This window comes from Periplaneta americana, chromosome 11 (genome assembly GCF_040183065.1).
Source record: "Periplaneta americana isolate PAMFEO1 chromosome 11, P.americana_PAMFEO1_priV1, whole genome shotgun sequence".
Lineage (NCBI taxonomy): Eukaryota > Metazoa > Arthropoda > Insecta > Blattodea > Blattidae > Periplaneta > Periplaneta americana.
The window spans coordinates 129631461-129649092 of record NC_091127.1 but is presented as its reverse complement, the minus strand read 5'-3'; the positions used below and the strand labels follow the sequence as shown (position 1 = coordinate 129649092).

At 33.9% G+C, this 17632-nt stretch overlaps 1 non-coding gene across 1 annotated transcript; it reads right to left on the bottom strand.

The window, feature by feature from the left end:
• Window positions 1–7220: 7220 nt before the first annotated feature.
• TRNAC-GCA (transfer RNA cysteine (anticodon GCA)) lies at window positions 7221–7296 on the bottom strand. Its single transcript has one exon. It is a non-coding gene; the product is annotated as a tRNA-Cys (tRNA).
• Between the last annotated feature and the right edge of the window lie 10336 nt (window positions 7297–17632).

The following is a 17632-nucleotide window of genomic DNA, read 5'->3' as shown; positions in this document are numbered from 1 at the left end:
TGGAACGTTAATTCCATTGGGAAGGCTGTAGCAGCCCGTACGACAGGAGAAAAATGTGGATAAGAAACTACTCATTGTTTGTTTAGACGCAACTTTGGGTCATCAATTTTCAACATTCAAAAATTCAAAGACCATACGGCGCACTTCTATCTTATCATGAAGGTATAGACCACAAATCTTCAAATGAAGTGTGCTCCTTCTGAACTACATTGAAAATAATGTCCCTTCTTCAGTCAAGGAATTGTATCTTTTCTCTGATAACTGTGGAAGGCAAAATAAAAATCGTACCTTAATTCGATTGCTGCTTACACTGACCCAAATGGGGAGATTTAACAAAATCGTTCATTATTTTTCACAATGAGGCCATTCATTTCTTCCCTGTGACCACAACTTTGGTGTAGTGAAGCACAAACTAAGGAAGACAGACAGGGTATATGTGCCAGACCAATACAATACCTTGATCCACCAGGCAAACACAAGAGAGTTTCTGTAAAATCAGTTACTACTGATGATATTTTGAATTTTAAATACTGGTGGCCAGAGTATTACAAGAAAACCACCTGCTCATTAGACACACTGAGGGGAAAAAGGGAAAGATATGAATATGTTTTCTTCAGCACAATTCAGTGAATTTGTTTACTCTAAAGATGATCCAGAATGTGTGACTGCCAGTTTGTTCTTTGGTAGTGAAATGAGGAAACACAGATTCTGTATGAAAAAACCAGGTTCTGGACGCATAGTAATGCCTACACAAAAGCATACAATGGGAAAATTCCCATTAATACGAAAAAACCTTGGAGACGTATCGAAAGTGAGGCAATACCGGTACATTCCATTAGAACACACTTTCTTTTACGAAGAGATCCTGAACTGGCCACCTTGTGACAAGGAATCTACAAATGACGTGGTTTCCAACGTCTAACAATACACTCTATAACAATTGAAACAAATAATTTTGTGTAGTACTTTAGTGTATTCTTATTGTGCTATCCTATATGCAGTTTTTAAGTATTAGTTTAAAAGTAGAGTTTTGATTTAAAACTGTGATATAAAATCACATATTGGTACATTTCTGTAGTAGGAATAATGATTAAAATGCAAAAATAATTATGTAAATGGTGACAGTAATGTAGTAATTACACACAAAAACATCGTTATCATTGTAATTATTAACATTTAGTTTTATTTCAAATATTACATTAGCCAAAAATTGTAATTTATATATTTTTTCTTTTGTATTTAACAATTCCTTGCAGAAAGGGGATAAGTCATGGTTCGATTAAACAACTTTAAACAAAAGTGTTTGAGATGTCAGATGTCTAATATGATGTATTTGACTTCGCTATTCATAAACAAAGTAAGGAAAAATATTTATAATGATTACTCCAGTATTGGAAGAAGAAAACAGTTTTTATTGATTATCTCAAAAGTAAGATTTTATGACTTATCCCCTTTCTGCAATGACCGATTCAATTGAATTAAGAATTTAATCACTTGTAGCTGACTTCAAACATAATAGGAACAAATCTAAGTTCGCTACACATCTAATTAATCATAACCACGAACTTACAAGTATAGGTGACACTCTGCAAATTTTAAAGACAGTTAATAATAACAAACACATGAACGCCACAGAAGATTATTATATAGCTACATATTCTAATAATAGTAATACGCATTTATTTAATGAACAATTCCCCAATTTAAATAACCCACTTTACAAAATTGTAAAGAAGTAAATTCTTGGCAATCCACTAGGTTTGCCAGGTGCATAGTTTTCTTTAAATGCTAACGTATTTTCTGTAAAGCTCAGTCGTGTTGCTACAACATCGCAGTTAGGTCAGCTTCTCCTCTACCAAATTTGTGAGTATTAAAAACCACGATTCTAAATTCAACATTCACTTTTTAATTTTCAATTCCAAAATGTTTACACTTCCCCATTATATTTTACAGGACTTTGGTTCCATACACCGCTCAAACAGCAGCATGAGCGAGCTATATACCATAGCATGTTCTACTATTTTGTGATTTATGACCACCTGCAATTGAAGATTGTCAAATTATTTTATCTCGTTGTACATTTAACCATCAGTACATTGTTTGTTTTTTTCTATACTTTGTATGGCTTTAAATTTTATGTTACACGTATGTTCTTAATTGCATATGCTTACACCGCCTATCATATTAACTTTTTCAAACATTTTTAACGATTATATTTAAACCAGAAATTATGTGTTCATCATGTGTCATTGCCTCAATGAGACCTGAGGATGGCGAAAACGTTCGTCGGTCATTATGTACCATTTCATGTAATAATCTAATGGTTTAATTTTGATTATTGATAAGTAATTCTGACGGTAATAAATCCATACATATTTGAAATTTAATCACTTGAGTTAAATGTTTATTAATTACACGTAAGGGTAAGCCTCATCAATCCCATGGACGTCAGACTATTTTGAATTCAAGATTTGGATTATCGTGCCTAACAACAATTAAGAGGTAGACTAGAGAGGCTAATAATTGTAACGCAATATAAGAAGAAGATAAATGTCCTTAAAATACATTCCAGTCAAACGTGGAGTAATTTGACCTCTGAAATCCGATACAAGGATTTTTATTTTAGTATCTTTCAGTGTATAGACGAAATATTACAAAAATTACTAGTTGTATACTGATGAAAATCCAACCGTTTAAATAGATGTAAAACTGATGTAAATTCAAAAAGTACTTTTCGATTAACATGACTATTACACTTTTACTACGTCACACTACTTTTGATCAATAAAACGGTACGAAAGGACGTCTTTCAACCAATCATGGCTGCTTATCGCACAATTGTATCGCGTTCCTAGCATTTGTTTAATTTTATCGCGTCCCTAGCATTTGTTTATTTTTATCACTACCCTAGCATTTGTTTCTTTGTTTGCCAACATTTCAAACTGCACTGGTCTGGACGTCAAAACGCAGAAAATTACAAACCACTCCAGTCGATGCACAGCACTTTCAAATATGACTCTCATTGGCATTCAAGAACAAGAATTAATAAAGATCACTGGTCATATACGAAGAGCACCACTCGGAAATCCTGAATAAGTTGAGGGATACACCATGTACATCAACGAGTTCACTTCTTTTACGAACACGTCCATTATATACTATAAACTGAACCACCAACCACTAAAACATTCAAATTTGAAAATTGTACTTTCAATAATTGTTTCTTTTAAAATTATTCATGTTTATTTTTTATTTTATCATCGTTAATTAAAACGTTTCTTGTTTATTTCATCATCCCTAATTAAAACTTTTCTAACACTTGTTTATATTATTTAGGTTATGTTTGTCATAGGTTCTGCTATAATATGATATTATGGATAGTCACGTATCAGAGATTGTTTAATACTAAGATTTATTGAAAATCGTCTGTCAAGTGATGTTGGTTACTGGGATCCGTATGATTGAAGCGGAATGCAAATGTTTTAATAAAAATGAAACTGAATCAATAAAGCCTTCTTGACTAGTAACCGTCCACAAAGTTCAATGAAGATTCCATAGTTGTCACAACTGATAAAAGAAAACATAATCATAAAACACTACTGCCATGTAGCGTAATGTTGAGATGGTACAATAATACATTTGAAGACAGTTGTATTTTCGTAAGCCAATTAATATTTTATTATATTGGAGTACTTTGTTACTTCTGATCTTTATATACTTTCTTCTAATCGTGTAATAGTCAATTAAATCCCACTCGAGTTTTTATTTTCTCTAGGTAAATCAAAACCTCTAGTGAGATTACTGTTGAATAAGTTAACAATGCTTTCATCAAATACCACTCAACTCTTTTAATGGAAGGAACTTGTAATTAAGTGAATGACAGTAATTGTGATGTGCTTTCAAGAAATGTCAATTTACATGTGGTGAAATTGGCCACAAATTTCTGAGATCCAGACGTCACGGCCTGAGTTGTAAATTGATCATGTAATCTAAACAGCAGGTTGGAGGGGACTGTGTATGATAAAGTGCAGTCCTTTGTTTTGCAAATTCCTTTGCAATTTGCATACGCCTCAAGGCATCACGCAACTCCCGAGTCTCTTTTATTATTCACTAATACTGACATCTGGCGAGCACACACTATGACAGGTGAGCATCAACACATTCAATATGGGTGCGTGGATATAGTTAAGAACCATATCCTCCATTCTCTCACCGTGGGCTGATGTCGGGATGTAAAGAAGGTTATAATGGTAATGATGATTTGTTTTGTGGGGGCTTAGAGATTCATACATTGTACAAAAAAAAATAAAAATTCAGTTAAAAATAAAATTAACGATACACCAACAAACCAACAAAATAATATATACAGGATGGATGGTAATCTCTGCACCAATAGATCATGAGGAGAGATTTCTGTAACTGTAATTTTAAGTCTATTTCCTATTTTATTTTATTTTATATTAATATTATACCTGAACTGCGACCGAATACGAGCGCTGCTCATTCGGTCTCAAATTTTGTTAATACTACTGTACTGTATCTCCTGTTTTATATTGTTTGTATTATTTTATTTCTATTTCTTTTGTTTATTTGTAATTATATTCTTCATTCTGTATATTTAAATTTAACTAAAATAATAGTACATTATGCAACGAGGCTATAATGATAGTAATTAAGAAGCTAATATGGATGTTTATGAAACGAGCGCAAGCGAGTTTCATAATTTTCATACGAGCTTTTTAATGACCATTATACGCGAGTTTCATACGACTTTTTATGCTCGACCGTATTTCTAACTTTAAATTATTCAGATGTATACATTTTATTTGTATCTGACAAGATCGGAAGTGACCTTATTCTAGGTCGTGAATTGTGAGATGTGCGCAGACGCGAAAGTATTGATTTTTTCCGAGGAACAATAATGTCATTGACCTTGATGTAATCCCGTTAAACTTGATATAACCTTGATTATTGAATTCGACATTGAAAAACGAGATGACAAATTGAATTGATTTGAATATTATTTACAATTAACGCTAATTATTATAGTAACAGAACATAACCTTCTGCGACAGTATTGGATTTCAAGCCTCCGTGACTTTTCGCTAATTCTCTTTCGATTGCATATCCGAGAATAATTGATACTTGCGGTTTTATAACGGTACAAAGCTGACTTATCATTGGCTGAACACCTGTAAGCTGAGTTGTCATTGGCTGAAAACACCTGTACTTTAATGAGTAGGTGTACTTTAATGACATGCATTAAAGGACTGCTACAAGGTATATAATTACTACATTTCGGTATGGTCGAGCATAAAATAAAATAAAGTAATTTGAAAAATCTACAGAAGCTTTTCGTCTAAAATTCACCGTTTTAGAGGAAATCGTTATGTTTTGTATGAAGCATTTGGCAACAGCACGCCTACTCTAGCAAGTGCGGCCTGCACTCCTTACCTTCCCCTCTCCCTACTCAGTCACACGCGATAGTCCCTGCGATCCAAGATTTATTTGAATGATTTTCGTAATTATTCAATTTAAATTCTATCACTAACCTAATGATGGCTTTACAGGTTTATTAGGGCTAAAGATGCTTTGTGAGCTATGAAAATAATTTAATGAACCGGGAATTAAATTAATTAATCATTAAAAACATAGTGAAGCTTAGTGAAACCGGCTATGAGTGTAAATAGATTTAAATGGTTAATATTCTTAGCTACTGAAATTAAAAATTAAACTTAACCACGTAAAATTATTCATCTATTTCAATTTAATACTAAAGATAAATTAAGAATAGCCTAATAATAATTGTTTCTATAGTTTTCGTCTACAACTTATCAATTAATACAGAAACAATTTTCTGTTATTTCAGATTATATGGTTATAATTCCACTGATATTTTCTGTTTCTTAATAATCATCTTCAGGTAGAGAGACATAAATTGACAAATTGAGCATATGTGAAATACAAGAAGAAACAAATGTGCTTATTATAAACTAAATTAAAAACACGTATAAAACCAATTTAAAATGATGTACGGTGTAGTTCTAAGTCATATTTAGCATGTGATCATAGTACATTATGCAACGAGCCTATAATGGTAGTAATTAAGACGCGAGGATGTTTATAAAACGAGCGCGAGTTTCATAATTTTCATATGAGCGTCTTAATTACCATTATAGGCAAGTTTCATACGACTTTTTATGCTCTACCATATTTCTAACTTGAAATTATTCATAAATATTCATGTTATTGTTATGTGAGTGAGTGCAATAGCCTACCTCATGAATTGTGAGATGTGCGCGAAAGTATTGATTTTTTTTTTCCGGGAAACGAATGTCCACGACCTTGATATAATCTAGAGAGTAAGATAAACATTACTCTTGATATAAACTTCAAATTGAATTCGACATTCAAAAACGAGATGATAAATTGAATTTATTTGAATATTATTTACAATTAACGCTAATTATTATAGTAACAGAACATAACCTTCTGCGACAGTATTGGATTTCCAGCCTCCGTGACGTTTCGATACTTGTCTTTCGATTGCATATCCGAGAATAATTGAAAACCTGAACTTTAATGAATAGGTGTACTTTAATGACATGCATTAAAGGACTGCTACCAGGGGTATAATTACTACATTTCGGCATGGTCGAGCATAAACATTTATAAATTTTATAACTAATAGTTATTTTATAAAGTCGACCACACTATTTGAATCTTTGGTATTACTTAACGAGTTTCAATCATAAAAATTATGCACGTATTGACAATCAAAAGTTTAAAATTTAATTTAAACTCATCAGTGATACCATGTTCAGAAGAGAGGTCTTTAAAACCTTGTAATGTGATTATTATTAAATACGAGAAAAATTCGTACCGGCACCGGGAATCGAACCCAGGACCTCTCAGCTCTGCGCGCTGAGCTCTCTTACCAACTGAGCCATGCCGGGACACGATCCACGGCGCCGGCCGAACCCCTCTCGTAATGTTATTTTACGGTCTTACTGCCTGCACTTGAGACGATACACGTCATATATGCAGGTGCGCATATTTTAAATGACTTTGTGGCCATATTCAACATCAGTTTCATGACAACTGCTAACGGTTTAATACATCAAATATTCATATGTATGAGGTCTCGCACACCTCATTGAATATTACATGACTAATATGAATTAGTCTATTGTATTATTATTAAATACGAGAAAAATTCGTACCGGCACCGGGAATCGAACCCAGGACCTCTCAGCTCTGCGCGCTTAGCGCTCTTACCAACTGAGCCATGCCGGGACACGATCTCGTATTTAATAGTAATAATACAATAGATTAATTCATATTAGTCATGTAATATTCAATGAGGTGGGCGAGACCTCATACATATGAATATTTGATGTAACTTGTAATGTGAAATAACAGAAAATTGTTTCGGTATTAATTGGTAAGTTGTAGACGGAAACTATAATAATATTATTATTATTATTATTATTATTATTATTATTATTATTATTATTATAATATAAACTCCAACTTATCTGAAATTTTAACCTCAATATGACTTTCAAATTTAAATTACGAGTGAAAATTAAAGAGTTTTTAAACTTTGAATTCCAGTAATGATCTTAATCAGAGTTAAACGTTTGAAGGTTGAATATTTACTTGATCATATCTTCTTAGAAAATCATAGCCACAGAGCAAGAACACGCCATGGCATAGTTTTACATTAGTGAAACTCAATGACAAAGCACGTAAAAATACCTTTGGCTATATATACTCTAAAATATGAATTTAGTGCAATTTTTGGTGGTGAAACAGAATATGGGATCCCACGCACGTCCGCAGTGATACTATGCAGTGGACTTGAATACAAAGCACAATGGATGTCTGAACTTGCACGTCGATCTTGATCCGTGGGCTCGTAACATCAGGTCTGCCAAAAAGTTGCTTAATTAGCAAGTTGCAGAGTTGGGAAGCAGCGCAACACAATAGCGGCTGCTGGCGCCCGGGGCTTCCTCAAACGCAAGAGGAATTCTCGCCTTCTTTACATCAATACTTGGTCGTCTTACCGAAGCTTATGTGCTATTATTTTTATGCCGACAAACCCTAACCTGGAGGACTAGCAGATTAGAATTTGGAGTTGTCGTCTTTTAAGAGGATTGCTGAAGAGATGTATCACTCCGGATTTATGTCCAGAATTGTCCTTCTCCTTGGAGAAATTTAAACTTATAAAAACAGACATGTTTTGTAAAGTTTTAACGACACCAGTTCATGTATAGCAGTTAATGCAAACACGCACAGATTTTAATAGCTTATTTCTTTGATAATATTTGTAACAATAATAATAATAATAATAATAATAATAATAATAATAATAATAATAATAATAATTGGTTTGGAATTCAATGGGTTACATCAGCGTCTTGTCTATGCGGATGACGTGAATATGTTAGGAGAAAATTCACAAACGATTAGGGAAAACACGGGAATTTTACTTGAAGCAAGTAAAGCGATAGGTTTGGAAGTAAATCCCGAAAAGACAAAGTATATGATTATGTCTCGTGACCAGAATGTTATACGAAATGGAAACGTAAAAATTGGAGATTTATATTTTGAATAGATAGAAAAATTCAAATATCTTGGAGCAGCAGTAACAAATATAGACTAAATGACATTCGGGAGGAAATTAAACGCATAATAATTATGAGAAATGCGTGTTATTATTAGGTTAAGAAGCTTTTGTCATGTATAGATAAATAAAATAGGCTATAATATTTGTTACTCAGTCAAATGACAAATCAATGTAAAATAATGACTTATATTATATGGTCATTAAGTTTTATACATTTGACTGAGTAACAAATATTATATTGTATTTATCTATATTAATTGACACTGAACAATTTTCATCATGCTCTCTAAGTTTTGTCATCTAGTCTGCTGTCAAAAAATCTGAAAGTTAGAATTTATAAGACAGTTATATTACCGGTTGTTCTGTATGGCTGTGAAACTTGGACTCTCACTTTGAGAGAGGAACAGAGATTAAAGATGTTTGACAATAAGTTTCTTGGAAAATATTTGGTGTTAAGAGGGATGAAGTTACAGGAGAATGGAGAAAGTTACACAGTGCATAATGCACACATTGTATTTTTCACCTGACATAATTAGGAACATTAAATCCAGACGTTTGAGATGGGCAGGGCATGTAGCACGTATGGGCGAATCCAGCAATGCATATAGTGTGTTAGTTGGAAGGCCGGACGGAAAAAGACCTTTGGGGACGCCAAGACGTAAACGGGAGGATAATATAAAAATGGATTTGAGTGAGGTGGGACATGATAGTAGAGACTGGATTAATATTGCTCATGATAGGGACTTGTGGTGGGCTTATGTGAGGGCTGTAATGAAAGTCCGGGTTCCTTAAAAGCCATTTGTAAGTAAGTATTATCCTTCTTCTTAGAGAATTTTAAAGTTATAAAAAAATACATGTTTTGCAAAGTTTTAGTAACACCAGTTCATTTACGGCACTTAATGCAAAAACACACAGATTTTAATAGGTTATTTCTTGGATAATAATAATAATATTTGTAATAATAAAAACAATATTTATAATTAACAATAATAATAATAATAATTTATTCAGGCCATCTCTTCCTCTTAGCCAGAAACAAAGAAGCTGATACAATTTGCAGTAATACAAGTTAATAATTACAGACTAATATTTAAAGAACACTTAAAGATTGATGTAGTTATACAATCATAAGTGAAATAATGCAAACATACTAAATAATAATCACAAAACAATATACGGCTTAGAAGTTACACTCAATGAATATGTAAGTGGTAAGTGAATCAGTATTACAAATTAAGAATTCCAAATTCAAACGTAAAATTATAACTAAATAACACTATGGAATATTACATGTACACACAAAGGAGAATTAACACGAATAAAGAAGAAAGATAACATATTTTCAGAAATAGTGAATAAGATATATACTAACAATTTGTAGGATTAAAATCAAGGTTTATAATTTCAATGATAAAAGTACATAAAATAATCGTGATAGGATAAAGTAAGGTGCGGGAAAATTAAGTCTGAAGCTAGGAGTTATGTGCTTAGTACTGTTCACATGTTTCAATGATATACTATTACATTGCAATATCGTTCGACAGTTCCTGATAAAGCTGGATAGGAAGTTCCAGAAATGAATTGCTGATGTTGTGAAAGAGGAAGAATAGTGAGCTGTTTTATGGCAAGGTATAGATAATAAAGGGTCATTTTTAAAACGAGTACCCAGGCTGTGATAACAGGACAAGAAATTAAAACGCACTGAGAGATAGTTAGGCGAAGAAGTATTGATGATGCTATTTAGAAAAATTAATGAATGGATATATCTTCGGTCCTGTAATCTTACCCATTGGAGCGTTTCTTTAAATTAAATTAGATTAAAGTCATGAATATTATATGAATACTATGGACATAGTTATAATAAAAACAAGTGAATAAGATTATATTAGAAACATAAGTTATTAACAGAGGACTCAAAGTATTCATTATTACTATAAAAGGGATGATTAATCATCGTTTAAAACCTTCTTAAATATGTTATAAAACATTCTTAAATGTGTTTGGAGGGAAGGTGTAACATGGTCGTATTTGCGGATGTTGCAAATGAAACGTATGTAGGCATTATGGACGCGTTGTAATCTTTGGGATAATTAGAATTTTAAATCTGTTACTAGAATGTCGCAGTAGTCAAAATGTAGCATCACCAATGTTTGTATGATAATTCTTTTTAATTGAAAAGGTAGAACATTTTTCAGGCGATTTAATGAATGTAGGATGGAAAAGACGGTCTTGCATGTGTGCGTGACTTGGAATTTTCACTTGAGGCCCTCATCCATGTAGACACTTTGATATTTAACAGAGGAACTGAATGGAATTTTACTACTACTGCTACTACGCCTACTACTACTGCTACTGCTATTTACTACTGCTATTCCTACTGCTACTACTATTATTGCTACTAGTGTCACTACTACTGCTACTCTACTAGTGCTACTACTGCGACTACTACTACTCCTACTAGTGTTACTACTGCTGCTACTACTACTGCTACTAGTACTATTACTGATACTGCTATTAGTACTACTACTACTCCTACTACTACTACTACTACTAGTGTTACTACTACTGCTACTCTACTAGTGCTGCTACTGCCACTACTACTAATACTAATATTGCAACTAGTGTTACTACTACTACTACTACTACTACTACTGCTACTAGTGTTACTACTACTGCTACTGTACTAGTGCTGCTACTACTACTGCTACTAGTGTTACTACTACTGCTACTCTACTAGAGCTGCTACTACTACTACTACTACTGCTACTAGTGTTACTACTACTACTACTACTGCTACTGTACTAGTGCTGCTACTACTACTGCTACTAGTGTTACTACTACTGCTACTCTACTAGTGCTACTATTACTACTACTATTACTGCTACTAGTGTTACTACTACTGCTACTCTACTAGTGCTACTACTGCTACTACTACTACTACCACTACTACTACTGTTGCTGCTACTACTAATACCACCACTACTTCTATTACTACTGCTACTAGTGTTACTACTACTGCTACTCTATTAGTGCTGCTGCTACTACTACTACTACTACTACTACTACTACTACTATTCCTACTACTACTACTAGTGTTACTATTACTGCTACTAGTAACTATTACTGCTACTAGTACCTACTACTGCTACTAGTACCTACTACTGCTACTGCTACTAGTACCTACTACTGCTACTGCTACTAGTACTATTACTGCTGCTACTACTAGTACTGCTACTATTACTACCGCTATTAGTACTAGTACTGCTATTGCTAGTACTGCTACTGCTATTGCTGCTACTTATACTGCTGCTACTACTACTGTTACTGCTGCTACTACTACTACTACTACTACTACTACTTTGTTTACGCATTGATTCGTAATTATCTCTGGTCACGAGTACGTCTTTAAATGAACACCGTAGCTATCACTTCTCGCTTATTTTGTGATGTTGGTCAGTTCGGATAATGTTAATGCGACGCATGCGTCCTCGATAAGACTACAAGCGCTTGGCTTTCATTTCAACTCGTGTTTTGAAAACACTCTCCCCCAGTGAGATGCGTCTAACGAACCCTGTTAACCTGGAGGTCGTATCACACAGTCAGACCCACAACACAAAGAAGAGACGGAATTAAAAAGATAAGATCCAAACAATGCCAACAGGATTCCCAGATTTCAATCACGATGCTCCGGCACAAACCCTTGCTACTATTGTCCTGTTATTTTCTTATTCTTTTGTGCTTTAAATTCATATCCTGCCCTTTCTGCTCACGGTCACCCGAGCAGATGCGTCCGTGTTAGACAATACAGTCACGTCTATGTTTTCACTGTACTAGTTATTGGTTCGAGCCTCGAATCAGGTTATTCGCGGGTTTTTTCTACAAAGTGAGCTCGTTACATATTGAGGCCAACTTCTATATCTGAACGTCTTGTGAAGAGATTAGCAAATGTGTTATTTAACGACGGTTTCAACTGCAGAGATTATTCTATAATTAAATTTGGACCAGAAATGCCGATAAATTATTCCCGCAACTCTCTATTAGAAAAGACGTTATTTTGCGTGCCGTTAAACTATAGTCCCGTCGCTCTTATTTCCGGCAGCCAATCACGTTGCAGGTCCGCTACATTTAAACATGTGCGTCTTGTGATTCGCTCCTGATGACGTTATGCATTTCCTAAGGCTCGATAAATACTTAAGGGGAGTTGGTCATTATTGAATGCAAAGTAATGATAAAAATAGCCTATCTTCAAGCAGTCATGAATGTAATACTATTTATCAGAGCTTTTTTTATTTTTTTAGTGATGTATGTATACACATTAAGCTTTAAAGTAAAAAAGAATGGTTACTATAGAGTAAATCTTTATCCTTAAAAATAATTTTTGAATTTAAATATATTTTTTTTATATAAATTCACTACATGCCTGAGATTAGGTGCACTCTATTAACTGATCATAGCATACATTGAATTGAAATTTTAGTCACTAACTGCTAATAAATACTGAAACACACCCTACCAAAATTAATAGGGCCTATATCTGCAATATTGTAGGCAAAGGATTTGTACCAATCTTCATCGTCAATTTTATTTTAATTTATTGACGGTGTTGATTTGTATAAGCCCTATGCCCATAATATTACAGATATATTAATAATTTTAGTGGAGTATGTTTTGGTATCTATTAGCAGTAAGCAGCCAAAATTTCAATTCAATGTGTGCTATAATAAGTAAACAGAGTGTACCTAATCACAGACATGTAGTGAATTTATAAAAAAAATATATGTTTAAATTCAAAAATTAATTTAACGGTAAAGATTTATTCTAGAGTAACCATTCTTTTTCATCTTAAAACTTAATATGTATACACATATAAAAAAATGAAAGAGCTCTGATAAATAGTATTATATTTATAACTGCTTGAAGATAGGCTATTTTTACCATTATTTTTCATGCAATAACGACCAACTCTCCTTAATATAATCGCCCGTCATTTTTGCTCCTTCGTTGGCTTTCGCAGAAAGCACATGAGGACGTTATTTGCCGCTAAATTATTTTCTCAATTACAGTGCGTTTGCTTTATTATCATAGGAGCTACGACATGATAATGTTTAACGGTGTAGCAAATAGATTCCTCGTCTGGTAGCTCGGCAATGAAAGAACAAAAATGGCGAACGATACTACGTACCTAGACTTTATAGACCCTTCACTTCCTACGGTGTAAGCAAAGAGGAGGAGACACGCCGGGAATAACAACGTCGCGACTATAATAAACGGGATTCTCAGCTTGAAGTCGCGGTAAAAACTTTATAGGCTTTAAAATCCATTAACATCGGCGGGATTTGAACTCGCGAACTTCGAATCCAATGGCTGCATTAATGAGGACGACGAAAAAAATTAGCGAAATACTGTCAATATAGTAGGCTACATCATAAATAATATTTGTAAATTTATTTATTTATTTGTATTGTCATCAACATTTATATCAGTTATGATGTACAACCACATTTCACCTAAACTTATATTACATTTACCTACAATTAGTATGGAGTCTCGTCCTCGACGAATGGTTTAACTAATGATTCTTTTACCCCGCTATTAACTTAACTCCCAAAACATTCCATTACTCCTTATTGGTCTAGTTCCTCACTTTACTTACGTTCCTTTCAGCATTCTATTCTTACTAACATAAATTTATATATCCCATTTTACTCGTCCTACTTAACGGTATATTCTATTGATCATTATTACTCTTTCAAAGTATCATACATAAATTTTAACTGCCTATCCAATTTAAAATCACTATACTAACATTTCCTATTTAACACTTCACACGATTTTACTCTTTATACATCTTGATCACACAACTTTTAACACTATATCACTTCGGAAAACGTATTATTTGTCTTTCACGTGTTAAATTTTAATTACCTTGTTTACATATTTCGGCCTGCTATTGGCCACCTTCAGAATTGGTTGTTGCTAGTCTTGGCGCCTGTGGGAGTGTGTTTGTGTAGTGTAATGTGAAGTCAAAGAGTGTGTGTTTTCTGAAATTAAGTTGTGTGCTGAGAATTTCATTTGGATGTGTTTTTGTGTGTCTGTATATTTCATATTGTTCTAGTGTGTTTAGTTTCTGGCTTTTCGGTTGGATGTGTAGAATTTCCATGTCTGTGTTGATGTCTCTGTAGGTGTGGTTAGCATTTGTGATGTGTTCTGCATATGTGGAAGTGTTTTGTAATTTTGTTATGGCCGTGATGTGGTCTTTGTAACGTGTTTGAAATGATTTGCCTGTCTGTCCTATATAGAAGTTATTGCAGATGTTACATTTGAGTTTGTATATGTTTGTGTGGTTGTATTTGTATTTTTTTTGTGTTGTTTGTGTGTTGAGATGTTTTAAATGACATCGCATACAGAACAAATAATACTCTACAAAAACACTGTGGAAAATTGTTAACAAGAACAGAACAGACCGTATTAGAAACTTATTAGACACAAGTATAAAATATAAGAGTGTTATTCATAGACATTTCGCTAGCCCGCGCTACGAGCGTGCTAAACTAGCCCCGGCTGTCGACTGGTTACTTGTACAGAATTCATATCATTTCATATCATATCATATATCATATCATATCATATATCACATCATATATCATATCATATAACATATATCATATATCATATCATATAACATATATCATATCATATCATGTCATGTCATGTCATATCATATCATATATCATATCATATCATATCATATCATATCAAATCATGTCAAATCATATCAAATCATGTCATGTCATATCATATCGTATCGTATCGCATCGCGCATCACACATCATCACACACATCACACATCACTAACACTGGTTTATGAATACGAAAAACGTTAGTTCGCTGATCATCCACCCGAAGCCCGCGCTAAGAATGTCTATGAATACGGCCCTAAGCGATCTAAACTTGGACTGCAGAACATAGACGGAGTCTACACGTTGATCGAATGGATAGGAGTCGCATCGTAAATGTGGCTCGTGACAAACCACCTTATGGAGAAAGTGTAGGAAGACCTACGAAACTATGGTCATACTCTCCTTAAAAATTAAGAAAAGGCCAAAGTTCCAACGTGAAAAAAAGAAGAGCATATGGAAGGAGTTACGCAATAATAGACCAAGCGACAATTAAAAAAAAAATGAAATATTTGCACAAATCTGTTGATGGCAGGCTGATTTAACTCGGAAAAAATCAAGAATGCGATATGTGAATTTTGCTGCTATTTATATGCAAAAAATTCATTTATTTATTTTGAATAATTGATTAAATGGCGATCTTACTCGTGTTAATTACGTAAGCATGTGCGGCTTACAGCTGTTTCGGTGTTACTTGACACCATCCTCAGAGCCTTCTGTGTCTCGGCGCCATCTCAACTTCGCTGCCTGTTGTGTGGGTGCGTTCGTGTGATGAAGAGTTGTGTCAAATAGTGTGTGTGTTCTGAAATTGATCTGTGTGTTGAGAAATTGATTAGGGTGTGTTTTAGTGTGTCTGTATATTTCATATTGTTCTAGTGTGTTGAGTTTTTGGTTTTTGGGTTGTATGTGTAGGATTTCCATGTCTGTATTTATGTTATTGTATGTGTGGTTAGCATTAGTTATGTGTTCGCCATATGTAGATGTATTGTGTCCTCTGGTTATTGCTTTAATGTGTTCTTTGTATCGAGTTTGGAAGGATCTGCCTGTCTGTCCAATGTAGAAACTGTCGCAACTATTGCATATGAGTTTGTATACGCCTGTGTGGTTATATTTATTTGTGTTGTTTTTGTGTTGAGATGTCTTTGTAGTGTGTTTTCTGTTCTGTATGCTATGTTGTATTTCTGTTTTCTGAATGAGGATGCGATCTTGTGTGTGTTTTTGTTTTCGTATGTTAGTGTGATATATTTCTTGTGTTCTTGTGTTTGTGTTGTGTTTTGTGTGTTTTTGTGTTCTTTGAGTTTTTGTTCTGTCTTCCTTATGATGTTGTCTATTATGTTTGGGTTGTAACCATTTTCTTGTGCTATGTATTTGATTGTGTTCACTTCTTCATTGTAGTGTTGTTGGCTCATCTGTATGTTGAGAAGACTCTGAGGATGGTGTCAAGTAGCACCGAAACAGCTGTAAGCCGCACATGCTTGCGTAATTAACACTAGTATGATCGCCATTTAATCAATTATTTATATTCAAGTGTTGAAAGTAGTGTACGAAAAATTCAACATGGATTATTTATTTTGCTTTGAAATATTAATTCAACTACTGGTTCCTTACCAAAAATCGGTTTGGTATTATTTGTCCTATTTTTTGTAATAGTATGAATGTTATAATATTTCTTGCATAAAATTTTTCATAAAAACATTTATTTCAATGCCAATATCTTGAAACAGGTTTTTGGCGCTTGGTCTTTTATTGCGTAACTTCGTCCATTATAGAGTTATGGTCTCTAGAGAATGCTCTTTAGAAAAATCACGCACTTGTCTATAATTTCAATAATACTTGCAATACTAAACCTGTCTCTCATATCTTCATTGATTTACTTTTCTGTACAACTTCGGCCTGTAGGTGTTCAAATCCCAGCTAGACCTAGGATTTTCATTGAAGAATTCATAGAGGATCTCCCATGTCCTCTCGTTAGGCGTCAACATTATTCTATTCGATCCCCATTCCATTATCATTCCATAGCATTCCCCGAACGCCGGCAGAAGACGCACGGAGGAATCTAGGGAAGAGTGTGTTTGCCGTCTTGAAACCTGGATAGGCCTACTCAGTGAACCTTGGTGTAATCAGCTGATGTGGATTGGGAGTGCGCTTACTGGATAATACGCGCAATAGATCTACTAGGTCGCAGTACTGATTCGTAGTAATCCACCCTTCCAAAAGTGAAGTAGTAAAATAGGCCTATAAATATGGCAAGATCACAAAAATGTGTGCTGCAATGAAAGAGTCGTGCAAAGGTCTTCCCGTGATTTACGTATTGGAGAGGATG